The 23387-nt window shown below is 54.4% G+C and overlaps 27 non-coding genes across 27 annotated transcripts; 17 read left to right on the top strand and 10 right to left on the bottom strand.

Moving 5' to 3' along the window:
• Positions 1-787: 787 nt before the first annotated feature.
• Positions 788-870, bottom strand: TRNAL-UAA (transfer RNA leucine (anticodon UAA)). The gene has a single exon. It is a non-coding gene; the product is annotated as a tRNA-Leu (tRNA).
• An 890-nt stretch (positions 871-1760) lies between these two features.
• TRNAE-CUC (transfer RNA glutamic acid (anticodon CUC)) lies at positions 1761-1832 on the top strand. The gene has a single exon. It is a non-coding gene; the product is annotated as a tRNA-Glu (tRNA).
• Positions 1833-2172: 340 nt separating this feature from the next.
• On the top strand, positions 2173-2244 carry TRNAE-CUC (transfer RNA glutamic acid (anticodon CUC)). Its single transcript has one exon. It is a non-coding gene; the product is annotated as a tRNA-Glu (tRNA).
• Positions 2245-3148: 904 nt separating this feature from the next.
• On the bottom strand, positions 3149-3231 carry TRNAL-UAA (transfer RNA leucine (anticodon UAA)). Its single transcript has one exon. It is a non-coding gene; the product is annotated as a tRNA-Leu (tRNA).
• An 894-nt stretch (positions 3232-4125) lies between these two features.
• On the top strand, positions 4126-4197 carry TRNAE-CUC (transfer RNA glutamic acid (anticodon CUC)). Its single transcript has one exon. It is a non-coding gene; the product is annotated as a tRNA-Glu (tRNA).
• Positions 4198-4537: 340 nt separating this feature from the next.
• Positions 4538-4609, top strand: TRNAE-CUC (transfer RNA glutamic acid (anticodon CUC)). The gene has a single exon. It is a non-coding gene; the product is annotated as a tRNA-Glu (tRNA).
• A 915-nt stretch (positions 4610-5524) lies between these two features.
• Positions 5525-5607, bottom strand: TRNAL-UAA (transfer RNA leucine (anticodon UAA)). The gene has a single exon. It is a non-coding gene; the product is annotated as a tRNA-Leu (tRNA).
• An 890-nt stretch (positions 5608-6497) lies between these two features.
• Positions 6498-6569, top strand: TRNAE-CUC (transfer RNA glutamic acid (anticodon CUC)). The gene has a single exon. It is a non-coding gene; the product is annotated as a tRNA-Glu (tRNA).
• Positions 6570-6909: 340 nt separating this feature from the next.
• TRNAE-CUC (transfer RNA glutamic acid (anticodon CUC)) lies at positions 6910-6981 on the top strand. The gene has a single exon. It is a non-coding gene; the product is annotated as a tRNA-Glu (tRNA).
• Positions 6982-7889: 908 nt separating this feature from the next.
• Positions 7890-7972, bottom strand: TRNAL-UAA (transfer RNA leucine (anticodon UAA)). The gene has a single exon. It is a non-coding gene; the product is annotated as a tRNA-Leu (tRNA).
• Positions 7973-8882: 910 nt separating this feature from the next.
• Positions 8883-8954, top strand: TRNAE-CUC (transfer RNA glutamic acid (anticodon CUC)). The gene has a single exon. It is a non-coding gene; the product is annotated as a tRNA-Glu (tRNA).
• A 340-nt stretch (positions 8955-9294) lies between these two features.
• Positions 9295-9366, top strand: TRNAE-CUC (transfer RNA glutamic acid (anticodon CUC)). Its single transcript has one exon. It is a non-coding gene; the product is annotated as a tRNA-Glu (tRNA).
• Positions 9367-10270: 904 nt separating this feature from the next.
• On the bottom strand, positions 10271-10353 carry TRNAL-UAA (transfer RNA leucine (anticodon UAA)). Its single transcript has one exon. It is a non-coding gene; the product is annotated as a tRNA-Leu (tRNA).
• A 904-nt stretch (positions 10354-11257) lies between these two features.
• TRNAE-CUC (transfer RNA glutamic acid (anticodon CUC)) lies at positions 11258-11329 on the top strand. Its single transcript has one exon. It is a non-coding gene; the product is annotated as a tRNA-Glu (tRNA).
• Positions 11330-11669: 340 nt separating this feature from the next.
• Positions 11670-11741, top strand: TRNAE-CUC (transfer RNA glutamic acid (anticodon CUC)). The gene has a single exon. It is a non-coding gene; the product is annotated as a tRNA-Glu (tRNA).
• Positions 11742-12645: 904 nt separating this feature from the next.
• On the bottom strand, positions 12646-12728 carry TRNAL-UAA (transfer RNA leucine (anticodon UAA)). Its single transcript has one exon. It is a non-coding gene; the product is annotated as a tRNA-Leu (tRNA).
• Positions 12729-13622: 894 nt separating this feature from the next.
• Positions 13623-13694, top strand: TRNAE-CUC (transfer RNA glutamic acid (anticodon CUC)). The gene has a single exon. It is a non-coding gene; the product is annotated as a tRNA-Glu (tRNA).
• A 340-nt stretch (positions 13695-14034) lies between these two features.
• Positions 14035-14106, top strand: TRNAE-CUC (transfer RNA glutamic acid (anticodon CUC)). The gene has a single exon. It is a non-coding gene; the product is annotated as a tRNA-Glu (tRNA).
• Positions 14107-15010: 904 nt separating this feature from the next.
• On the bottom strand, positions 15011-15093 carry TRNAL-UAA (transfer RNA leucine (anticodon UAA)). The gene has a single exon. It is a non-coding gene; the product is annotated as a tRNA-Leu (tRNA).
• Positions 15094-16381: 1288 nt separating this feature from the next.
• On the top strand, positions 16382-16453 carry TRNAE-CUC (transfer RNA glutamic acid (anticodon CUC)). The gene has a single exon. It is a non-coding gene; the product is annotated as a tRNA-Glu (tRNA).
• Positions 16454-17368: 915 nt separating this feature from the next.
• Positions 17369-17451, bottom strand: TRNAL-UAA (transfer RNA leucine (anticodon UAA)). The gene has a single exon. It is a non-coding gene; the product is annotated as a tRNA-Leu (tRNA).
• A 942-nt stretch (positions 17452-18393) lies between these two features.
• Positions 18394-18465, top strand: TRNAE-CUC (transfer RNA glutamic acid (anticodon CUC)). The gene has a single exon. It is a non-coding gene; the product is annotated as a tRNA-Glu (tRNA).
• A 340-nt stretch (positions 18466-18805) lies between these two features.
• TRNAE-CUC (transfer RNA glutamic acid (anticodon CUC)) lies at positions 18806-18877 on the top strand. Its single transcript has one exon. It is a non-coding gene; the product is annotated as a tRNA-Glu (tRNA).
• Positions 18878-19781: 904 nt separating this feature from the next.
• TRNAL-UAA (transfer RNA leucine (anticodon UAA)) lies at positions 19782-19864 on the bottom strand. The gene has a single exon. It is a non-coding gene; the product is annotated as a tRNA-Leu (tRNA).
• Positions 19865-20758: 894 nt separating this feature from the next.
• Positions 20759-20830, top strand: TRNAE-CUC (transfer RNA glutamic acid (anticodon CUC)). Its single transcript has one exon. It is a non-coding gene; the product is annotated as a tRNA-Glu (tRNA).
• Positions 20831-22134: 1304 nt separating this feature from the next.
• On the bottom strand, positions 22135-22217 carry TRNAL-UAA (transfer RNA leucine (anticodon UAA)). Its single transcript has one exon. It is a non-coding gene; the product is annotated as a tRNA-Leu (tRNA).
• An 894-nt stretch (positions 22218-23111) lies between these two features.
• On the top strand, positions 23112-23183 carry TRNAE-CUC (transfer RNA glutamic acid (anticodon CUC)). Its single transcript has one exon. It is a non-coding gene; the product is annotated as a tRNA-Glu (tRNA).
• Positions 23184-23387: the final 204 nt, after the last annotated feature.

Raw genomic sequence — 23387 nt, forward strand, 5'->3', positions numbered from 1 at the left:
ACTCCAAGCATCTTTTCAGCATGGTCCCTTACCGGAAGCTGTCGCCGCTAGAAGTGGGCCTGTGCCCCAAAAAGGAAGCTTTCTTTCTTCCAAAGCTGTAGAGAAAATATTAGTCCTGTCGCCCTGCCAAAGCCGAGCTCGCCCACCATCCCTAGCCTCATCAGACCAAGACCTTGCCCGGGACCCTGGGGCAGAGGGCTGCAGAAATGGTTGCGTACCGGTTTGGAGGAGAAAAGCAGGGGAGGGAGGGGTCGTAGCTGCTTGATTTGCATACAGAGCTGTGGTCTGCTGGGAAAGTGCAGCCTTTGGAGCTTGGCAAAGGCTTCGCAAGGGGCCCGAGCATTGCCCTCGCCCCGTTTGTTGACAGGTTCTCCTTCTATGGGCTGAAGGGCCCTGTAGCCTGATTTGAGGTTGGACGCTCTATTATTCACAGGGGTGTACCGGGCCTAGACGGTGACTGGCTGACCCGTCAGGGCATCGCCCGTTTGGAAGCCCGTTTCGGAAGCGGAGGCGGGAATCCCTGCCCAATTTTCTTTTGGGGTGGTAGGGCTGTTGGCGGGGTTGCACAAGCTCTGCCAACTTTGGCGGCTTAAGCTTGGGATGCGAGGGACATGGTACAAAAATGCAAAGGTTTTCCAGGAAAAGAGTCTACGGGCAACGATTCCTTGTTGCTCTTTTCAGGTGAACTCAAGCCTCAGGGCTTTGAGGTAGGGGCACTGCCTACAGACAGCAGGAAAGGGCTTGTGCGAAGCTGCTGCCGCATTTAGGTAAGAAGAGTAAAAACCTGTACCAGGAGTGGGGCTCGAACCCACGCGGACACTTGTCCATTGGATCTTAAGTCCAACGCCTTAACCACTCGGCCATCCTGGTGAGCTGCTGCAAAGGGCTTCGAATTGAATCTTTGCTGTTTCAGCAGCAGGCGAACAAGTGGAAAACCAGCCCAGAGTGCCCCCTGCAGGAGGTTGGATGGAATTGGCTTGCGAGCGGCAAACGTCTCTCACTTAACAGCATTACAATAGCCTCCAGCTGACTGCAAGTACGGTTGCGGAAACCTCCCGGGTGCTGCAGTCGTTTCCCCGGTGGCCTAGTGGTGAGGATTTGGTGCTTTCACTGCCACGGGCCTGGCTTCGAGTCCCCGACCAGAGTGTGTGCTTTGAGTAAAGGTGGTCTAGGGCAGTCCAGAGGCAGGCTGAGCCTCGAAGGCTGGTGCAGGCCTTGGTGTGCGAGCCCGAAAAAAGGGCAGCTCCTATGTCATCCCTTCTTGCCCTCCGGCACTTGCTGTACAAGCAAAGCCCCCTTTGAACTCTGCATGGTAACCCTGCTGTGTCTCGCAGGCAATCATGGCCTGCCGCCTTTTAATAAACGTGCTCTCCCACGAAGCAGTTCTCCTAAGGAGGGTTAGTTGTGAGTGTGCATCTTCAGCGGCAGCCTCTAGGGGGAGCTTCAGCACTGACCCACAAAAGCTCATAGCGAGGAAGGCTGTCCTTTCAGGAGAGCAAGACAGGAATATCAGCGCTTGGAAGTGAAAGCGCAAACATTCCCAAAGTGATGCTGTCTTCAATCTCTAAGCTCCCCTTTTCGCAGACCATCACAAGTGTTTTTGTTTTCTTTCTTTCTTTCTTTCTTTCTTTATTTATTTATTTATTAGCAGAAACGGCCCCCGAAGACCTGCAGGCACTGGTGCCCATTGTAGCAGAGGCCCTCAGCCTTTGGACTCGGACGCCACCATCTGAGCGACACGCAACGGGGTGCACCCACCGTCCCTGGTGGTCTAGTGGTTAGGATTCGGCGCTCTCACCACCGCGGCCCGGGTTCGATTCCCGGTCAGGGAAGGAGCTCTTTTAACAACTGACATTTTTATTTACAGCAATGCAGTTAACTGGCGACCGGAAATCTTGCTCCCAGATGCAGATTTGCGTGCACAAAATGGAGGAAGTGCCCTCAGCGCGACGCAAAACGTGTTTATGGCAGAGTCCCATTCATTCTCCTGTCGCTGCGGAAAGACTGCCCTTGACGCAAAAAAGGCAGCTTCCTTTTTCACCGCTGGAGAGAACCTATCTGCTCGGCCCTCCCCCTCTCTTCCCAGTCCCCCAATGGACTGGCCTTTGAGGCACCTGCAGGCATTGTGCACTCGGACACCACTGCCCGGCCTTCCCGAGTTGTCCAGCGGTCTCCCTGGTGGTCTAGTGGTTAGGATTCGGCGCTCTCACCGCCGCGGCCCGGGTTCGATTCCCGGTCAGGGAAGAGAGGCTTTTACTGAATGACATTTTTACAGAAATTCAAACAACTGCGTCTCAAAAAATATTTCTTTCAAATGTAGCTTCACTCACAGGCAATAGCGGCGTGGCTCCCCTGGCGGTAACTCCAAGCATCTTTTCAGCATGGTCCCTTACCGGAAGCTGTCGCCGCTAGAAGTGGGCCTGTGCCCCAAAAAGGAAGCTTTCTTTCTTCCAAAGCTGTAGAGAAAATATTAGTCCTGTCGCCCTGCCAAAGCCGAGCTCGCCCACCATCCCTAGCCTCATCAGACCAAGACCTTGCCCGGGACCCTGGGGCAGAGGGCTGCAGAAATGGTTGCGTACCGGTTTGGAGGAGAAAAGCAGGGGAGGGAGGGGTCGTAGCTGCTTGATTTGCATACAGAGCTGTGGTCTGCTGGGAAAGTGCAGCCTTTGGAGCTTGGCAAAGGCTTCGCAAGGGGCCCGAGCATTGCCCTCGCCCCGTTTGTTGACAGGTTCTCCTTCTATGGGCTGAAGGGCCCTGTAGCCTGATTTGAGGTTGGACGCTCTATTATTCACAGGGGTGTACCGGGCCTAGACGGTGACTGGCTGACCCGTCAGGGCATCGCCCGTTTGGAAGCCCGTTTCGGAAGCGGAGGCGGGAATCCCTGCCCAATTTTCTTTTGGGGTGGTAGGGCTGTTGGCGGGGTTGCACAAGCTCTGCCAACTTTGGCGGCTTAAGCTTGGGATGCGAGGGACATGGTACAAAAATGCAAAGGTTTTCCAGGAAAAGAGTCTACGGGCAACGATTCCTTGTTGCTCTTTTCAGGTGAACTCAAGCCTCAGGGCTTTGAGGTAGGGGCACTGCCTACAGACAGCAGGAAAGGGCTTGTGCGAAGCTGCTGCCGCATTTAGGTAAGAAGAGTAAAAACCTGTACCAGGAGTGGGGCTCGAACCCACGCGGACACTTGTCCATTGGATCTTAAGTCCAACGCCTTAACCACTCGGCCATCCTGGTGAGCTGCTGCAAAGGGCTTCGAATTGAATCTTTGCTGTTTCAGCAGCAGGCGAACAAGTGGAAAACCAGCCCAGAGTGCCCCCTGCAGGAGGTTGGATGGAATTGGCTTGCGAGCGGCAAACGTCTCTCACTTAACAGCATTACAATAGCCTCCAGCTGACTGCAAGTACGGTTGCGGAAACCTCCCGGGTGCTGCAGTCGTTTCCCCGGTGGCCTAGTGGTGAGGATTTGGTGCTTTCACTGCCACGGGCCTGGCTTCGAGTCCCCGACCAGAGTGTGTGCTTTGAGTAAAGGTGGTCTAGGGCAGTCCAGAGGCAGGCTGAGCCTCGAAGGCTGGTGCAGGCCTTGGTGTGCGAGCCCGAAAAAAGGGCAGCTCCTATGTCATCCCTTCTTGCCCTCCGGCACTTGCTGTACAAGCAAAGCCCCCTTTGAACTCTGCATGGTAACCCTGCTGTGTCTCGCAGGCAATCATGGCCTGCCGCCTTTTAATAAACGTGCTCTCCCACGAAGCAGTTCTCCTAAGGAGGGTTAGTTGTGAGTGTGCATCTTCAGCGGCAGCCTCTAGGGGGAGCTTCAGCACTGACCCACAAAAGCTCATAGCGAGGAAGGCTGTCCTTTCAGGAGAGCAAGACAGGAATATCAGCGCTTGGAAGTGAAAGCGCAAACGTTCCCAAAGTGATGCTGTCTTCAATCTCTAAGCTCCCCTTTTCGCAGACCATCACAAGTGTTTTTGTTTTCTTTCTTTCTTTCTTTCTTTATTTCTTTATTTATTTATTTATTAGCAGAAACGGCCCCCGAAGACCTGCAGGCACTGGTGCCCATTGTAGCAGAGGCCCTCAGCCTTTGGACTCGGACGCCACCATCTGAGCGACACGCAACGGGGTGCACCCACCGTCCCTGGTGGTCTAGTGGTTAGGATTCGGCGCTCTCACCGCAGCGGCCCGGGTTCGATTCCCGGTCAGGGAAGGAGCTCTTTTAACAACTGACATTTTTATTTACAGCAATGCAGTTAACTGGCGACCGGAAATCTTGCTCCCAGATGCAGATTTGCGTGCACAAAATGGAGGAAGTGCCCTCAGCGCGACGCAAAACGTGTTTATGGCAGAGTCCCATTCATTCTCCTGTCGCTGCGGAAAGACTGCCCTTGACGCAAAAAAGGCAGCTTCCTTTTTCACCGCTGGAGAGAACCTATCTGCTCGGCCCTCCCCCTCTCTTCCCAGTCCCCCAATGGACTGGCCTTTGAGGCACCTGCAGGCATTGTGCACTCGGACACCACTGCCCGGCCTTCCCGAGCTGTCCAGCGGTCTCCCTGGTGGTCTAGTGGTTAGGATTCGGCGCTCTCACCGCCGCGGCCCGGGTTCGATTCCCGGTCAGGGAAGAGAGGCTTTTACTGAATGACATTTTTACAGAAATTCAAACAACTGCGTCTCAAAAAATATTTCTTTCAAATGTAGCTTCACTCACAGGCAATAGCGGCGTGGCTCCCCTGGCGGTAACTCCAAGCATCTTTTCAGCATGGTCCCTTACCGGAAGCTGTCGCCGCTAGAAGTGGGCCTGTGCCCCAAAAAGGAAGCTTTCTTTCTTCCAAAGCTGTAGAGAAAATATTAGTCCTGTCGCCCTGCCAAAGCCGAGCTCGCCCACCATCCCTAGCCTCATCAGACCAAGACCTTGCCCGGGACCCTGGGGCAGAGGGCTGCAGAAATGGTTGCGTACCGGTTTGGAGGAGAAAAGCAGGGGAGGGAGGGGTCGTAGCTGCTTGATTTGCATACAGAGCTGTGGTCTGCTGGGAAAGTGCAGCCTTTGGAGCTTGGCAAAGGCTTCGCAAGGGGCCCGAGCATTGCCCTCGCCCCGTTTGTTGACAGGTTCTCCTTCTATGGGCTGAAGGGCCCTGTAGCCTGATTTGAGGTTGGACGCTCTATTATTCACAGGGGTGTACCGGGCCTAGACGGTGACTGGCTGACCCGTCAGGGCATCGCCCGTTTGGAAGCCCGTTTCGGAAGCCGTGAGGAAGCGGAGGCGGGAATCCCTGCCCAATTTTCTTTTGGGGTGGTAGGGCTGTTGGCGGGGTTGCACAAGCTCTGCCAACTTTGGCGGCTTAAGCTTGGGATGCGAGGGACATGGTACAAAAATGCAAAGGTTTTCCAGGAAAAGAGTCTACGGGCAACGATTCCTTGTTGCTCTTTTCAGGTGAACTCAAGCCTCAGGGCTTTGAGGTAGGGACACTGCCTACAGACAGCAGGAAAGGGCTTGTGCGAAGCTGCTGCCGCATTTAGGTAAGAAGAGTAAAAACCTGTACCAGGAGTGGGGCTCGAACCCACGCGGACACTTGTCCATTGGATCTTAAGTCCAACGCCTTAACCACTCGGCCATCCTGGTGAGCTGCTGCAAAGGGCTTCGAATTGAATCTTTGCTGTTTCAGCAGCAGGCGAACAAGTGGAAAACCAGCCCAGAGTGCCCCCTGCAGGAGGTTGGATGGAATTGGCTTGCGAGCGGCAAACGTCTCTCACTTAACAGCATTACAATAGCCTCCAGCTGACTGCAAGTACGGTTGCGGAAACCTCCCGGGTGCTGCAGTCGTTTCCCCGGTGGCCTAGTGGTGAGGATTTGGTGCTTTCACTGCCACGGGCCTGGCTTCGAGTCCCCGACCAGAGTGTGTGCTTTGAGTAAAGGTGGTCTAGGGCAGTCCAGAGGCAGGCTGAGCCTCGAAGGCTGGTGCAGGCCTTGGTGTGCGAGCCCGAAAAAAGGGCAGCTCCTATGTCATCCCTTCTTGCCCTCCGGCACTTGCTGTACAAGCAAAGCCCCCTTTGAACTCTGCATGGTAACCCTGCTGTGTCTCGCAGGCAATCATGGCCTGCCGCCTTTTAATAAACGTGCTCTCCCACGAAGCAGTTCTCCTAAGGAGGGTTAGTTGTGAGTGTGCATCTTCAGCGGCAGCCTCTAGGGGGAGCTTCAGCACTGACCCACAAAAGCTCATAGCGAGGAAGGCTGTCCTTTCAGGAGAGCAAGACAGGAATATCAGCGCTTGGAAGTGAAAGCGCAAACGTTCCCAAAGTGATGCTGTCTTCAATCTCTAAGCTCCCCTTTTCGCAGACCATCACAAGTGTTTTTGTTTTCTTTCTTTCTTTCTTTCTTTCTTTATTTCTTTATTTATTAGCAGAAACGGCCCCCGAAGACCTGCAGGCACTGGTGCCCATTGTAGCAGAGGCCCTCAGCCTTTGGACTCGGACGCCACCATCTGAGCGACACGCAACGGGGTGCACCCACCGTCCCTGGTGGTCTAGTGGTTAGGATTCGGCGCTCTCACCACCGCGGCCCGGGTTCGATTCCCGGTCAGGGAAGGAGCTCTTTTAACAACTGACATTTTTATTTACAGCAATGCAGTTAACTGGCGACCGGAAATCTTGCTCCCAGATGCAGATTTGCGTGCACAAAATGGAGGAAGTGCCCTCAGCGCGACGCAAAACGTGTTTATGGCAGAGTCCCATTCATTCTCCTGTCGCTGCGGAAAGACTGCCCTTGACGCAAAAAAGGCAGCTTCCTTTTTCACCGCTGGAGAGAACCTATCTGCTCGGCCCTCCCCCTCTCTTCCCAGTCCCCCAATGGACTGGCCTTTGAGGCACCTGCAGGCATTGTGCACTCGGACACCACTGCCCGGCCTTCCCGAGTTGTCCAGCGGTCTCCCTGGTGGTCTAGTGGTTAGGATTCGGCGCTCTCACCGCCGCGGCCCGGGTTCGATTCCCGGTCAGGGAAGAGAGGCTTTTACTGAATGACATTTTTACAGAAATTCAAACAACTGCGTCTCAAAAAATATTTCTTTCAAATGTAGCTTCACTCACAGGCAATAGCGGCGTGGCTCCCCTGGCGGTAACTCCAAGCATCTTTTCAGCATGGTCCCTTACCGGAAGCTGTCGCCGCTAGAAGTGGGCCTGTGCCCCAAAAAGGAAGCTTTCTTTCTTCCAAAGCTGTAGAGAAAATATTAGTCCTGTCGCCCTGCCAAAGCCGAGCTCGCCCACCATCCCTAGCCTCATCAGACCAAGACCTTGCCCGGGACCCTGGGGCAGAGGGCTGCAGAAATGGTTGCGTACCGGTTTGGAGGAGAAAAGCAGGGGAGGGAGGGGTCGTAGCTGCTTGATTTGCATACAGAGCTGTGGTCTGCTGGGAAAGTGCAGCCTTTGGAGCTTGGCAAAGGCTTCGCAAGGGGCCCGAGCATTGCCCTCGCCCCGTTTGTTGACAGGTTCTCCTTCTATGGGCTGAAGGGCCCTGTAGCCTGATTTGAGGTTGGACGCTCTATTATTCACAGGGGTGTACCGGGCCTAGACGGTGACTGGCTGACCCGTCAGGGCATCGCCCGTTTGGAAGCCCGTTTCGGAAGCGGAGGCGGGAATCCCTGCCCAATTTTCTTTTGGGGTGGTAGGGCTGTTGGCGGGGTTGCACAAGCTCTGCCAACTTTGGCGGCTTAAGCTTGGGATGCGAGGGACATGGTACAAAAATGCAAAGGTTTTCCAGGAAAAGAGTCTACGGGCAACGATTCCTTGTTGCTCTTTTCAGGTGAACTCAAGCCTCAGGGCTTTCTTTGAGGTAGGGGCACTGCCTACAGACAGCAGGAAAGGGCTTGTGCGAAGCTGCTGCCGCATTTAGGTAAGAAGAGTAAAAACCTGTACCAGGAGTGGGGCTCGAACCCACGCGGACACTTGTCCATTGGATCTTAAGTCCAACGCCTTAACCACTCGGCCATCCTGGTGAGCTGCTGCAAAGGGCTTCGAATTGAATCTTTGCTGTTTCAGCAGCAGGCGAACAAGTGGAAAACCAGCCCAGAGTGCCCCCTGCAGGAGGTTGGATGGAATTGGCTTGCGAGCGGCAAACGTCTCTCACTTAACAGCATTACAATAGCCTCCAGCTGACTGCAAGTACGGTTGCGGAAACCTCCCGGGTGCTGCAGTCGTTTCCCCGGTGGCCTAGTGGTGAGGATTTGGTGCTTTCACTGCCACGGGCCTGGCTTCGAGTCCCCGACCAGAGTGTGTGCTTTGAGTAAAGGTGGTCTAGGGCAGTCCAGAGGCAGGCTGAGCCTCGAAGGCTGGTGCAGGCCTTGGTGTGCGAGCCCGAAAAAAGGGCAGCTCCTATGTCATCCCTTCTTGCCCTCCGGCACTTGCTGTACAAGCAAAGCCCCCTTTGAACTCTGCATGGTAACCCTGCTGTGTCTCGCAGGCAATCATGGCCTGCCGCCTTTTAATAAACGTGCTCTCCCACGAAGCAGTTCTCCTAAGGAGGGTTAGTTGTGAGTGTGCATCTTCAGCGGCAGCCTCTAGGGGGAGCTTCAGCACTGACCCACAAAAGCTCATAGCGAGGAAGGCTGTCCTTTCAGGAGAGCAAGACAGGAATATCAGCGCTTGGAAGTGAAAGCGCAAACGTTCCCAAAGTGATGCTGTCTTCAATCTCTAAGCTCCCCTTTTCGCAGACCATCACAAGTGTTTTTGTTTTCTTTCTTTCTTTCTTTCTTTCTTTCTTTCTTTATTTCTTTCTTTCTTTATTTATTTATTAGCAGAAACGGCCCCCGAAGACCTGCAGGCACTGGTGCCCATTGTAGCAGAGGCCCTCAGCCTTTGGACTCGGACGCCACCATCTGAGCGACACGCAACGGGGTGCACCCACCGTCCCTGGTGGTCTAGTGGTTAGGATTCGGCGCTCTCACCGCCGCGGCCCGGGTTCGATTCCCGGTCAGGGAAGGAGCTCTTTTAACAACTGACATTTTTATTTACAGCAATGCAGTTAACTGGCGACCGGAAATCTTGCTCCCAGATGCAGATTTGCGTGCACAAAATGGAGGAAGTGCCCTCAGCGCGACGCAAAACGTGTTTATGGCAGAGTCCCATTCATTCTCCTGTCGCTGCGGAAAGACTGCCCTTGACGCAAAAAAGGCAGCTTCCTTTTTCACCGCTGGAGAGAACCTATCTGCTCGGCCCTCCCCCTCTCTTCCCAGTCCCCCAATGGACTGGCCTTTGAGGCACCTGCAGGCATTGTGCACTCGGACACCACTGCCCGGCCTTCCCGAGCTGTCCAGCGGTCTCCCTGGTGGTCTAGTGGTTAGGATTCGGCGCTCTCACCGCCGCGGCCCGGGTTCGATTCCCGGTCAGGGAAGAGAGGCTTTTACTGAATGACATTTTTACAGAAATTCAAACAACTGCGTCTCAAAAAATATTTCTTTCAAATGTAGCTTCACTCACAGGCAATAGCGGCGTGGCTCCCCTGGCGGTAACTCCAAGCATCTTTTCAGCATGGTCCCTTACCGGAAGCTGTCGCCGCTAGAAGTGGGCCTGTGCCCCAAAAAGGAAGCTTTCTTTCTTCCAAAGCTGTAGAGAAAATATTAGTCCTGTCGCCCTGCCAAAGCCGAGCTCGCCCACCATCCCTAGCCTCATCAGACCAAGACCTTGCCCGGGACCCTGGGGCAGAGGGCTGCAGAAATGGTTGCGTACCGGTTTGGAGGAGAAAAGCAGGGGAGGGAGGGGTCGTAGCTGCTTGATTTGCATACAGAGCTGTGGTCTGCTGGGAAAGTGCAGCCTTTGGAGCTTGGCAAAGGCTTCGCAAGGGGCCCGAGCATTGCCCTCGCCCCGTTTGTTGACAGGTTCTCCTTCTATGGGCTGAAGGGCCCTGTAGCCTGATTTGAGGTTGGACGCTCTATTATTCACAGGGGTGTACCGGGCCTAGACGGTGACTGGCTGACCCGTCAGGGCATCGCCCGTTTGGAAGCCCGTTTCGGAAGCGGAGGCGGGAATCCCTGCCCAATTTTCTTTTGGGGTGGTAGGGCTGTTGGCGGGGTTGCACAAGCTCTGCCAACTTTGGCGGCTTAAGCTTGGGATGCGAGGGACATGGTACAAAAATGCAAAGGTTTTCCAGGAAAAGAGTCTACGGGCAACGATTCCTTGTTGCTCTTTTCAGGTGAACTCAAGCCTCAGGGCTTTGAGGTAGGGGCACTGCCTACAGACAGCAGGAAAGGGCTTGTGCGAAGCTGCTGCCGCATTTAGGTAAGAAGAGTAAAAACCTGTACCAGGAGTGGGGCTCGAACCCACGCGGACACTTGTCCATTGGATCTTAAGTCCAACGCCTTAACCACTCGGCCATCCTGGTGAGCTGCTGCAAAGGGCTTCGAATTGAATCTTTGCTGTTTCAGCAGCAGGCGAACAAGTGGAAAACCAGCCCAGAGTGCCCCCTGCAGGAGGTTGGATGGAATTGGCTTGCGAGCGGCAAACGTCTCTCACTTAACAGCATTACAATAGCCTCCAGCTGACTGCAAGTACGGTTGCGGAAACCTCCCGGGTGCTGCAGTCGTTTCCCCGGTGGCCTAGTGGTGAGGATTTGGTGCTTTCACTGCCACGGGCCTGGCTTCGAGTCCCCGACCAGAGTGTGTGCTTTGAGTAAAGGTGGTCTAGGGCAGTCCAGAGGCAGGCTGAGCCTCGAAGGCTGGTGCAGGCCTTGGTGTGCGAGCCCGAAAAAAGGGCAGCTCCTATGTCATCCCTTCTTGCCCTCCGGCACTTGCTGTACAAGCAAAGCCCCCTTTGAACTCTGCATGGTAACCCTGCTGTGTCTCGCAGGCAATCATGGCCTGCCGCCTTTTAATAAACGTGCTCTCCCACGAAGCAGTTCTCCTAAGGAGGGTTAGTTGTGAGTGTGCATCTTCAGCGGCAGCCTCTAGGGGGAGCTTCAGCACTGACCCACAAAAGCTCATAGCGAGGAAGGCTGTCCTTTCAGGAGAGCAAGACAGGAATATCAGCGCTTGGAAGTGAAAGCGCAAACATTCCCAAAGTGATGCTGTCTTCAATCTCTAAGCTCCCCTTTTCGCAGACCATCACAAGTGTTTTTGTTTTTTCTTTCTTTCTTTCTTTCTTTCTTTCTTTCTTTCTTTATTTATTTATTTATTAGCAGAAACGGCCCCCGAAGACCTGCAGGCACTGGTGCCCATTGTAGCAGAGGCCCTCAGCCTTTGGACTCGGACGCCACCATCTGAGCGACACGCAACGGGGTGCACCCACCGTCCCTGGTGGTCTAGTGGTTAGGATTCGGCGCTCTCACCACCGCGGCCCGGGTTCGATTCCCGGTCAGGGAAGGAGCTCTTTTAACAACTGACATTTTTATTTACAGCAATGCAGTTAACTGGCGACCGGAAATCTTGCTCCCAGATGCAGATTTGCGTGCACAAAATGGAGGAAGTGCCCTCAGCGCGACGCAAAACGTGTTTATGGCAGAGTCCCATTCATTCTCCTGTCGCTGCGGAAAGACTGCCCTTGACGCAAAAAAGGCAGCTTCCTTTTTCACCGCTGGAGAGAACCTATCTGCTCGGCCCTCCCCCTCTCTTCCCAGTCCCCCAATGGACTGGCCTTTGAGGCACCTGCAGGCATTGTGCACTCGGACACCACTGCCCGGCCTTCCCGAGTTGTCCAGCGGTCTCCCTGGTGGTCTAGTGGTTAGGATTCGGCGCTCTCACCGCCGCGGCCCGGGTTCGATTCCCGGTCAGGGAAGAGAGGCTTTTACTGAATGACATTTTTACAGAAATTCAAACAACTGCGTCTCAAAAAATATTTCTTTCAAATGTAGCTTCACTCACAGGCAATAGCGGCGTGGCTCCCCTGGCGGTAACTCCAAGCATCTTTTCAGCATGGTCCCTTACCGGAAGCTGTCGCCGCTAGAAGTGGGCCTGTGCCCCAAAAAGGAAGCTTTCTTTCTTCCAAAGCTGTAGAGAAAATATTAGTCCTGTCGCCCTGCCAAAGCCGAGCTCGCCCACCATCCCTAGCCTCATCAGACCAAGACCTTGCCCGGGACCCTGGGGCAGAGGGCTGCAGAAATGGTTGCGTACCGGTTTGGAGGAGAAAAGCAGGGGAGGGAGGGGTCGTAGCTGCTTGATTTGCATACAGAGCTGTGGTCTGCTGGGAAAGTGCAGCCTTTGGAGCTTGGCAAAGGCTTCGCAAGGGGCCCGAGCATTGCCCTCGCCCCGTTTGTTGACAGGTTCTCCTTCTATGGGCTGAAGGGCCCTGTAGCCTGATTTGAGGTTGGACGCTCTATTATTCACAGGGGTGTACCGGGCCTAGACGGTGACTGGCTGACCCGTCAGGGCATCGCCCGTTTGGAAGCCCGTTTCGGAAGCGGAGGCGGGAATCCCTGCCCAATTTTCTTTTGGGGTGGTAGGGCTGTTGGCGGGGTTGCACAAGCTCTGCCAACTTTGGCGGCTTAAGCTTGGGATGCGAGGGACATGGTACAAAAATGCAAAGGTTTTCCAGGAAAAGAGTCTACGGGCAACGATTCCTTGTTGCTCTTTTCAGGTGAACTCAAGCCTCAGGGCTTTGAGGTAGGGGCACTGCCTACAGACAGCAGGAAAGGGCTTGTGCGAAGCTGCTGCCGCATTTAGGTAAGAAGAGTAAAAACCTGTACCAGGAGTGGGGCTCGAACCCACGCGGACACTTGTCCATTGGATCTTAAGTCCAACGCCTTAACCACTCGGCCATCCTGGTGAGCTGCTGCAAAGGGCTTCGAATTGAATCTTTGCTGTTTCAGCAGCAGGCGAACAAGTGGAAAACCAGCCCAGAGTGCCCCCTGCAGGAGGTTGGATGGAATTGGCTTGCGAGCGGCAAACGTCTCTCACTTAACAGCATTACAATAGCCTCCAGCTGACTGCAAGTACGGTTGCGGAAACCTCCCGGGTGCTGCAGTCGTTTCCCCGGTGGCCTAGTGGTGAGGATTTGGTGCTTTCACTGCCACGGGCCTGGCTTCGAGTCCCCGACCAGAGTATGTGCTTTGAGTAAAGGTGGTCTAGGGCAGTCCAGAGGCAGGCTGAGCCTCGAAGGCTGGTGCAGGCCTTGGTGTGCGAGCCCGAAAAAAGGGCAGCTCCTATGTCATCCCTTCTTGCCCTCCGGCACTTGCTGTACAAGCAAAGCCCCCTTTGAACTCTGCATGGTAACCCTGCTGTGTCTCGCAGGCAATCATGGCCTGCCGCCTTTTAATAAACGTGCTCTCCCACGAAGCAGTTCTCCTAAGGAGGGTTAGTTGTGAGTGTGCATCTTCAGCGGCAGCCTCTAGGGGGAGCTTCAGCACTGACCCACAAAAGCTCATAGCGAGGAAGGCTGTCCTTTCAGGAGAGCAAGACAGGAATATCAGCGCTTGGAAGTGAAAGCGCAAACGTTCCCAAAGTGATGCTGTCTTCAATCTCTAAGCTCCCCTTTTCGCAGACCATCACAAGTGTTTTTGTTTTCTTTCTTTCTTTCTTTCTTTCTTTCTTTATTTATTTATTTATTAGCAGAAACGGCCCCCGAAGACCTGCAGGCACTGGTGCCCATTGTAGCAGAGGCCCTCAGCCTTTGGACTCGGACGCCACCATCTGAGCGACACGCAACGGGGTGCACCCACCGTCCCTGGTGGTCTAGTGGTTAGGATTCGGCGCTCTCACCGCCGCGGCCCGGGTTCGATTCCCGGTCAGGGAAGGAGCTCTTTTAACAACTGACATTTTTATTTACAGCAATGCAGTTAACTGGCGACCGGAAATCTTGCTCCCAGATGCAGATTTGCGTGCACAAAATGGAGGAAGTGCCCTCAGCGCGACGCAAAACGTGTTTATGGCAGAGTCCCATTCATTCTCCTGTCGCTGCGGAAAGACTGCCCTTGACGCAAAAAAGGCAGCTTCCTTTTTCACCGCTGGAGAGAACCTATCTGCTCGGCCCTCCCCCTCTCTTCCCAGTCCCCCAATGGACTGGCCTTTGAGGCACCTGCAGGCATTGTGCACTCGGACACCACTGCCCGGCCTTCCCGAGCTGTCCAGCGGTCTCCCTGGTGGTCTAGTGGTTAGGATTCGGCGCTCTCACCGCCGCGGCCCGGGTTCGATTCCCGGTCAGGGAAGAGAGGCTTTTACTGAATGACATTTTTACAGAAATTCAAACAACTGCGTCTCAAAAAATATTTCTTTCAAATGTAGCTTCACTCACAGGCAATAGCGGCGTGGCTCCCCTGGCGGTAACTCCAAGCATCTTTTCAGCATGGTCCCTTACCGGAAGCTGTCGCCGCTAGAAGTGGGCCTGTGCCCCAAAAAGGAAGCTTTCTTTCTTCCAAAGCTGTAGAGAAAATATTAGTCCTGTCGCCCTGCCAAAGCCGAGCTCGCCCACCATCCCTAGCCTCATCAGACCAAGACCTTGCCCGGGACCCTGGGGCAGAGGGCTGCAGAAATGGTTGCGTACCGGTTTGGAGGAGAAAAGCAGGGGAGGGAGGGGTCGTAGCTGCTTGATTTGCATACAGAGCTGTGGTCTGCTGGGAAAGTGCAGCCTTTGGAGCTTGGCAAAGGCTTCGCAAGGGGCCCGAGCATTGCCCTCGCCCCGTTTGTTGACAGGTTCTCCTTCTATGGGCTGAAGGGCCCTGTAGCCTGATTTGAGGTTGGACGCTCTATTATTCACAGGGGTGTACCGGGCCTAGACGGTGACTGGCTGACCCGTCAGGGCATCGCCCGTTTGGAAGCCCGTTTCGGAAGCGGAGGCGGGAATCCCTGCCCAATTTTCTTTTGGGGTGGTAGGGCTGTTGGCGGGGTTGCACAAGCTCTGCCAACTTTGGCGGCTTAAGCTTGGGATGCGAGGGACATGGTACAAAAATGCAAAGGTTTTCCAGGAAAAGAGTCTACGGGCAACGATTCCTTGTTGCTCTTTTCAGGTGAACTCAAGCCTCAGGGCTTTGAGGTAGGGGCACTGCCTACAGACAGCAGGAAAGGGCTTGTGCGAAGCTGCTGCCGCATTTAGGTAAGAAGAGTAAAAACCTGTACCAGGAGTGGGGCTCGAACCCACGCGGACACTTGTCCATTGGATCTTAAGTCCAACGCCTTAACCACTCGGCCATCCTGGTGAGCTGCTGCAAAGGGCTTCGAATTGAATCTTTGCTGTTTCAGCAGCAGGCGAACAAGTGGAAAACCAGCCCAGAGTGCCCCCTGCAGGAGGTTGGATGGAATTGGCTTGCGAGCGGCAAACGTCTCTCACTTAACAGCATTACAATAGCCTCCAGCTGACTGCAAGTACGGTTGCGGAAACCTCCCGGGTGCTGCAGTCGTTTCCCCGGTGGCCTAGTGGTGAGGATTTGGTGCTTTCACTGCCACGGGCCTGGCTTCGAGTCCCCGACCAGAGTGTGTGCTTTGAGTAAAGGTGGTCTAGGGCAGTCCAGAGGCAGGCTGAGCCTCGAAGGCTGGTGCAGGCCTTGGTGTGCGAGCCCGAAAAAAGGGCAGCTCCTATGTCATCCCTTCTTGCCCTCCGGCACTTGCTGTACAAGCAAAGCCCCCTTTGAACTCTGCATGGTAACCCTGCTGTGTCTCGCAGGCAATCATGGCCTGCCGCCTTTTAATAAACGTGCTCTCCCACGAAGCAGTTCTCCTAAGGAGGGTTAGTTGTGAGTGTGCATCTTCAGCGGCAGCCTCTAGGGGGAGCTTCAGCACTGACCCACAAAAGCTCATAGCGAGGAAGGCTGTCCTTTCAGGAGAGCAAGACAGGAATATCAGCGCTTGGAAGTGAAAGCGCAAACATTCCCAAAGTGATGCTGTCTTCAATCTCTAAGCTCCCCTTTTCGCAGACCATCACAAGTGTTTTTGTTTTCTTTCTTTCTTTCTTTCTTTATTTCTTTATTTATTTATTTATTAGCAGAAACGGCCCCCGAAGACCTGCAGGCACTGGTGCCCATTGTAGCAGAGGCCCTCAGCCTTTGGACTCGGACGCCACCATCTGAGCGACACGCAACTGGGTGCACCCACCGTCCCTGGTGGTCTAGTGGTTAGGATTCGGCGCTCTCACATTCCCGGTCAGGGAAGGAGCTCTTTTAACAACTGACATTTTTATTTACGGCAATGCAGTTAACTGGCGACCGGAAATCTTGCTCCCAGATGCAGATTTGCGTGCACAAAATGGAGGAAGTGCCCTCAGCGCGACGCAAAACGTGTTTATGGCAGAGTCCCATTCATTCTCCTGTCGCTGCGGAAAGACTGCCCTTGACGCAAAAAAGGCAGCTTCCTTTTTCACCGCTGGAGAGAACCTATCTGCTCGGCCCTCCCCCTCTCTTCCCAGTCCCCCAATGGACTGGCCTTTGAGGCACCTGCAGGCGTTGTGCACTCGGACACCACTGCCCGGCCTTCCCGAGCTGTCCAGCGGTCTCCCTGGTGGTCTAGTGGTTAGGATTCGGCCCTCTCACCCCCGCGGCCCGGGTTCGATTCCCGGTCAGGGAAGAGAGGCTTTTACTGAATGACATTTTTACAGAAATTCAAACAACTGCGTCTCAAAAAATATTTCTTTCAAATGTAGCTTCACTCACAGGCAATAGCGGCGTGGCTCCCCTGGCGGTAACTCCAAGCATCTTTTCAGCATGGTCCCTTACCGGAAGCTGTCGCCGCTAGAAGTGGGCCTGTGCCCCAAAAAGGAAGCTTTCTTTCTTCCAAAGCTGTAGAGAAAATATTAGTCCTGTCGCCCTGCCAAAGCCGAGCTCGCCCACCATCCCTAGCCTCATCAGACCAAGACCTTGCCCGGGACCCTGGGGCAGAGGGCTGCAGAAATGGTTGCGTACCGGTTTGGAGGAGAAAAGCAGGGGAGGGAGGGGTCGTAGCTGCTTGATTTGCATACAGAGCTGTGGTCTGCTGGGAAAGTGCAGCCTTTGGAGCTTGGCAAAGGCTTCGCAAGGGGCCCGAGCATTGCCCTCGCCCCGTTTGTTGACAGGTTCTCCTTCTATGGGCTGAAGGGCCCTGTAGCCTGATTTGAGGTTGGACGCTCTATTATTCACAGGGGTGTACCGGGCCTAGACGGTGACTGGCTGACCCGTCAGGGCATCGCCCGTTTGGAAGCCCGTTTCGGAAGCCGTGAGGAAGCGGAGGCGGGAATCCCTGCCCAATTTTCTTTTGGGGTGGTAGGGCTGTTGGCGGGGTTGCACAAGCTCTGCCAACTTTGGCGGCTTAAGCTTGGGATGCGAGGGACATGGTACAAAAATGCAAAGGTTTTCCAGGAAAAGAGTCTACGGGCAACGATTCCTTGTTGCTCTTTTCAGGTGAACTCAAGCCTCAGGGCTTTGAGGTAGGGGCACTGCCTACAGACAGCAGGAAAGGGCTTGTGCGAAGCTGCTGCCGCATTTAGGTAAGAAGAGTAAAAACCTGTACCAGGAGTGGGGCTCGAACCCACGCGGACACTTGTCCATTGGATCTTAAGTCCAACGCCTTAACCACTCGGCCATCCTGGTGAGCTGCTGCAAAGGGCTTCGAATTGAATCTTTGCTGTTTCAGCAGCAGGCGAACAAGTGGAAAACCAGCCCAGAGTGCCCCCTGCAGGAGGTTGGATGGAATTGGCTTGCGAGCGGCAAACGTCTCTCACTTAACAGCATTACAATAGCCTCCAGCTGACTGCAAGTACGGTTGCGGAAACCTCCCGGGTGCTGCAGTCGTTTCCCCGGTGGCCTAGTGGTGAGGATTTGGTGCTTTCACTGCCACGGGCCTGGCTTCGAGTCCCCGACCAGAGTGTGTGCTTTGAGTAAAGGTGGTCTAGGGCAGTCCAGAGGCAGGCTGAGCCTCGAAGGCTGGTGCAGGCCTTGGTGTGCGAGCCCGAAAAAAGGGCAGCTCCTATGTCATCCCTTCTTGCCCTCCGGCACTTGCTGTACAAGCAAAGCCCCCTTTGAACTCTGCATGGTAACCCTGCTGTGTCTCGCAGGCAATCATGGCCTGCCGCCTTTTAATAAACGTGCTCTCCCACGAAGCAGTTCTCCTAAGGAGGGTTAGTTGTGAGTGTGCATCTTCAGCGGCAGCCTCTAGGGGGAGCTTCAGCACTGACCCACAAAAGCTCATAGCGAGGAAGGCTGTCCTTTCAGGAGAGCAAGACAGGAATATCAGCGCTTGGAAGTGAAAGCGCAAACGTTCCCAAAGTGATGCTGTCTTCAATCTCTAAGCTCCCCTTTTCGCAGACCATCACAAGTGTTTTTGTTTTCTTTCTTTCTTTCTTTCTTTCTTTCTTTCTTTCTTTCTTTCTTTCTTTCTTTCTTTCTTTCTTTCTTTCTTTCTTTCTTTATTTATTTATTAGCAGAAACGGCCCCCGAAGACCTGCAGGCACTGGTGCCCATTGTAGCAGAGGCCCTCAGCCTTTGGACTCGGACGCCACCATCTGAGCGACACGCAACGGGGTGCACCCACCGTCCCTGGTGGTCTAGTGGTTAGGATTCGGCGCTCTCACCGCCGCGGCCCGGGTTCGATTCCCGGTCAGGGAAGGAGCTCTTTTAACAACTGACATTTTTATTTACAGCAATGCAGTTAACTGGCGACCGGAAATCTTGCTCCCAGATGCAGATTTGCGTGCACAAAATGGAGGAAGTGCCCTCAGCGCGACGCAAAACGTGTTTATGGCAGAGTCCCATTCATTCTCCTGTCGCTGCGGAAAGACTGCCCTTGACGCAAAAAAGGCAGCTTCCTTTTTCACCGCTGGAGAGAACCTATCTGCTCGGCCCTCCCCCTCTCTTCCCAGTCCCCCAATGGACTGGCCTTTGAGGCACCTGCAGGCATTGTGCACTCGGACACCACTGCCCGGCCTTCCCGAGCTGTCCAGCGGTCTCCCTGGTGGTCTAGTGGTTAGGATTCGGCGCTCTCACCGCCGCGGCCCGGGTTCGATTCCCGGTCAGGGAAGAGAGGCTTTTACTGAATGACATTTTTACAGAAATTCAAACAACTGCGTCTCAAAAAATATTTCTTTCAAATGTAGCTTCACTCACAGGCAATAGCGGCGTGGCTCCCCTGGCGGTAACTCCAAGCATCTTTTCAGCATGGTCCCTTACCGGAAGCTGTCGCCGCTAGAAGTGGGCCTGTGCCCCAAAAAGGAAGCTTTCTTTCTTCCAAAGCTGTAGAGAAAATATTAGTCCTGTCGCCCTGCCAAAGCCGAGCTCGCCCACCATCCCTAGCCTCATCAGACCAAGACCTTGCCCGGGACCCTGGGGCAGAGGGCTGCAGAAATGGTTGCGTACCGGTTTGGAGGAGAAAAGCAGGGGAGGGAGGGGTCGTAGCTGCTTGATTTGCATACAGAGCTGTGGTCTGCTGGGAAAGTGCAGCCTTTGGAGCTTGGCAAAGGCTTCGCAAGGGGCCCGAGCATTGCCCTCGCCCCGTTTGTTGACAGGTTCTCCTTCTATGGGCTGAAGGGCCCTGTAGCCTGATTTGAGGTTGGACGCTCTATTATTCACAGGGGTGTACCGGGCCTAGACGGTGACTGGCTGACCCGTCAGGGCATCGCCCGTTTGGAAGCCCGTTTCGGAAGCGGAGGCGGGAATCCCTGCCCAATTTTCTTTTGGGGTGGTAGGGCTGTTGGCGGGGTTGCACAAGCTCTGCCAACTTTGGCGGCTTAAGCTTGGGATGCGAGGGACATGGTACAAAAATGCAAAGGTTTTCCAGGAAAAGAGTCTACGGGCAACGATTCCTTGTTGCTCTTTTCAGGTGAACTCAAGCCTCAGGGCTTTGAGGTAGGGGCACTGCCTACAGACAGCAGGAAAGGGCTTGTGCGAAGCTGCTGCCGCATTTAGGTAAGAAGAGTAAAAACCTGTACCAGGAGTGGGGCTCGAACCCACGCGGACACTTGTCCATTGGATCTTAAGTCCAACGCCTTAACCACTCGGCCATCCTGGTGAGCTGCTGCAAAGGGCTTCGAATTGAATCTTTGCTGTTTCAGCAGCAGGCGAACAAGTGGAAAACCAGCCCAGAGTGCCCCCTGCAGGAGGTTGGATGGAATTGGCTTGCGAGCGGCAAACGTCTCTCACTTAACAGCATTACAATAGCCTCCAGCTGACTAAAAGTACGGTTGCGGAAACCTCCCGGGTGCTGCAGTCGTTTCCCCGGTGGCCTAGTGGTGAGGATTTGGTGCTTTCACTGCCACGGGCCTGGCTTCGAGTCCCCGACCAGAGTGTGTGCTTTGAGTAAAGGTGGTCTAGGGCAGTCCAGAGGCAGGCTGAGCCTCGAAGGCTGGTGCAGGCCTTGGTGTGCGAGCCCGAAAAAAGGGCAGCTCCTATGTCATCCCTTCTTGCCCTCCGGCACTTGCTGTACAAGCAAAGCCCCCTTTGAACTCTGCATGGTAACCCTGCTGTGTCTCGCAGGCAATCATGGCCTGCCGCCTTTTAATAAACGTGCTCTCCCACGAAGCAGTTCTCCTAAGGAGGGTTAGTTGTGAGTGTGCATCTTCAGCGGCAGCCTCTAGGGGGAGCTTCAGCACTGACCCACAAAAGCTCATAGCGAGGAAGGCTGTCCTTTCAGGAGAGCAAGACAGGAATATCAGCGCTTGGAAGTGAAAGCGCAAACGTTCCCAAAGTGATGCTGTCTTCAATCTCTAAGCTCCCCTTTTCGCAGACCATCACAAGTGTTTTTGTTTTCTTTCTTTCTTTCTTTCTTTATTTCTTTATTTATTTATTTATTAGCAGAAACGGCCCCCGAAGACCTGCAGGCACTGGTGCCCATTGTAGCAGAGGCCCTCAGCCTTTGGACTCGGACGCCACCATCTGAGCGACACGCAACGGGGTGCACCCACAGTCCCTGGTGGTCTAGTGGTTAGGATTCGGCGCTCTCACCGCCGCGGCCCGGGTTCGATTCCCGGTCAGGGAAGGAGCTCTTTTAACAACTGACATTTTTATTTACAGCAATGCAGTTAACTGGCGACCGGAAATCTTGCTCCCAGATGCAGATTTGCGTGCACAAAATGGAGGAAGTGCCCTCAGCGCGACGCAAAACGTGTTTATGGCAGAGTCCCATTCATTCTCCTGTCGCTGCGGAAAGACTGCCCTTGACGCAAAAAAGGCAGCTTCCTTTTTCACCGCTGGAGAGAACCTATCTGCTCGGCCCTCCCCCTCTCTTCCCAGTCCCCCAATGGACTGGCCTTTGAGGCACCTGCAGGCATTGTGCACTCGGACACCACTGCCCGGCCTTCCCGAGTTGTCCAGCGGTCTCCCTGGTGGTCTAGTGGTTAGGATTCGCCGCGGCCCGGGTTCGATTCCCGGTCAGGGAAGAGAGGCTTTTACTGAATGACATTTTTACAGAAATTCAAACAACTGCGTCTCAAAAAATATTTCTTTCAAATGTAGCTTCACTCACAGGCAATAGCGGCGTGGCTCCCCTGGCGGTAACTCCAAGCATCTTTTCAGCATGGTCCCTTACCGGAAGCTGTCGCCGCTAGAAGTGGGCCTGTGCCCCAAAAAGGAAGCTTTCTTTCTTCCAAAGCTGTAGAGAAAATATTAGTCCTGTCGCCCTGCCAAAGCCGAGCTCGCCCACCATCCCTAGCCTCATCAGACCAAGACCTTGCCCGGGACCCTGGGGCAGAGGGCTGCAGAAATGGTTGCGTACCGGTTTGGAGGAGAAAAGCAGGGGAGGGAGGGGTCGTAGCTGCTTGATTTGCATACAGAGCTGTGGTCTGCTGGGAAAGTGCAGCCTTTGGAGCTTGGCAAAGGCTTCGCAAGGGGCCCGAGCATTGCCCTCGCCCCGTTTGTTGACAGGTTCTCCTTCTATGGGCTGAAGGGCCCTGTAGCCTGATTTGAGGTTGGACGCTCTATTATTCACAGGGGTGTACCGGGCCTAGACGGTGACTGGCTGACCCGTCAGGGCATCGCCCGTTTGGAAGCCCGTTTCGGAAGCGGAGGCGGGAATCCCTGCCCAATTTTCTTTTGGGGTGGTAGGGCTGTTGGCGGGGTTGCACAAGCTCTGCCAACTTTGGCGGCTTAAGCTTGGGATGCGAGGGACATGGTACAAAAATGCAAAGGTTTTCCAGGAAAAGAGTCTACGGGCAACGATTCCTTGTTGCTCTTTTCAGGTGAACTCAAGCCTCAGGGCTTTGAGGTAGGGGCACTGCCTACAGACAGCAGGAAAGGGCTTGTGCGAAGCTGCTGCCGCATTTAGGTAAGAAGAGTAAAAACCTGTACCAGGAGTGGGGCTCGAACCCACGCGGACACTTGTCCATTGGATCTTAAGTCCAACGCCTTAACCACTCGGCCATCCTGGTGAGCTGCTGCAAAGGGCTTCGAATTGAATCTTTGCTGTTTCAGCAGCAGGCGAACAAGTGGAAAACCAGCCCAGAGTGCCCCCTGCAGGAGGTTGGATGGAATTGGCTTGCGAGCGGCAAACGTCTCTCACTTAACAGCATTACAATAGCCTCCAGCTGACTGCAAGTACGGTTGCGGAAACCTCCCGGGTGCTGCAGTCGTTTCCCCGGTGGCCTAGTGGTGAGGATTTGGTGCTTTCACTGCCACGGGCCTGGCTTCGAGTCCCCGACCAGAGTGTGTGCTTTGAGTAAAGGTGGTCTAGGGCAGTCCAGAGGCAGGCTGAGCCTCGAAGGCTGGTGCAGGCCTTGGTGTGCGAGCCCGAAAAAAGGGCAGCTCCTATGTCATCCCTTCTTGCCCTCCGGCACTTGCTGTACAAGCAAAGCCCCCTTTGAACTCTGCATGGTAACCCTGCTGTGTCTCGCAGGCAATCATGGCCTGCCGCCTTTTAATAAACGTGCTCTCCCACGAAGCAGTTCTCCTAAGGAGGGTTAGTTGTGAGTGTGCATCTTCAGCGGCAGCCTCTAGGGGGAGCTTCAGCACTGACCCACAAAAGCTCATAGCGAGGAAGGCTGTCCTTTCAGGAGAGCAAGACAGGAATATCAGCGCTTGGAAGTGAAAGCGCAAACGTTCCCAAAGTGATGCTGTCTTCAATCTCTAAGCTCCCCTTTTCGCAGACCATCACAAGTGTTTTTGTTTTCTTTCTTTCTTTCTTTCTTTATTTCTTTATTTATTTATTTATTAGCAGAAACGGCCCCCGAAGACCTGCAGGCACTGGTGCCCATTGTAGCAGAGGCCCTCAGCCTTTGGACTCGGACGCCACCATCTGAGCGACACGCAACGGGGTGCACCCACCGTCCCTGGTGGTCTAGTGGTTAGGATTCGTTGCTCTCACCGCCGCGGCCCGGGTTCGATTCCCGGTCAGGGAAGGAGCTCTTTTAACAACTGACATTTTTATTTACAGCAATGCAGTTAACTGGCGACCGGAAATCTTGCTCCCAGATGCAGATTTGCGTGCACAAAATGGAGGAAGTGCCCTCAGCGCGACGCAAAACGTGTTTATGGCAGAGTCCCATTCATTCTCCTGTCGCTGCGGAAAGACTGCCCTTGACGCAAAAAAGGCAGCTTCCTTT

This window comes from Ambystoma mexicanum, chromosome 5p (genome assembly GCF_040938575.1).
Source record: "Ambystoma mexicanum isolate Mex_15411 chromosome 5p, UKY_AmexF1_1, whole genome shotgun sequence".
Lineage (NCBI taxonomy): Eukaryota > Metazoa > Chordata > Amphibia > Caudata > Ambystomatidae > Ambystoma > Ambystoma mexicanum.